The sequence below is a fragment of the Arachis ipaensis genome, chromosome B1 (genome assembly GCF_059453495.1).
Source record: "Arachis ipaensis isolate K30076 ecotype BB chromosome B1, ASM5945349v1, whole genome shotgun sequence".
Taxonomy (NCBI): domain Eukaryota; kingdom Viridiplantae; phylum Streptophyta; class Magnoliopsida; order Fabales; family Fabaceae; genus Arachis; species Arachis ipaensis.
Window position 1 is genome coordinate 61646390 of NC_142436.1, and position 522 is coordinate 61646911.

The 522-nt window shown below is 41.4% G+C and overlaps 1 non-coding gene across 1 annotated transcript; it reads right to left on the reverse strand.

Moving 5' to 3' along the window:
• Window positions 1-203: 203 nt before the first annotated feature.
• LOC148576781 (small nucleolar RNA R71) lies at window positions 204-311 on the reverse strand. Its single transcript, XR_015904218.1, has one exon. It is a non-coding gene; the product is annotated as a small nucleolar RNA R71 (small nucleolar RNA).
• Window positions 312-522: the final 211 nt, after the last annotated feature.

Below are 522 nucleotides of genomic sequence, written 5' to 3' on the forward strand. Positions count from 1 at the left end.
TCTTAACTGAATTCTTGCAGATATGTGATACTGTTAAGACTAATGGAGTAGATCCTGAAGTCTACAGGCTCATGCTTTTCCCTTTTGCTGTAAGAGACAGAGCTAGATTATGGTTGGATTCTCAACCCAAAGACAACCTGAACTCTTGGGATAAGCTGGTCACGGCTTTCTTAGCCAAGTACTTTCCTCCTCAAAAGCTGAGCAAGCTTAGAGCTGATGTTCAAACCTTCAGACAGAAAGAACGTGAATCCCTCTATGAAGCTTGGGAAAGATACAAACAGTTGACCAAAAAGTGTCCTTCTGACATGCTTTCAGAATGGACCATCCTGGATATATTCTATGATGGTTTATCTGAGTTATCAAAGATGTCATTGGATACTTCTGCAGGTGGATCCATTCACCTAAAGAAAATGCCTGCAGAAGCTCAAGAACTCATTGACATGGTTGCAAATAACCAGTTCATGTACACTTCTGAAAGGAATCCTGTGAGTAATGGGACGCCTATGAAGAAGGGAGTTCTTG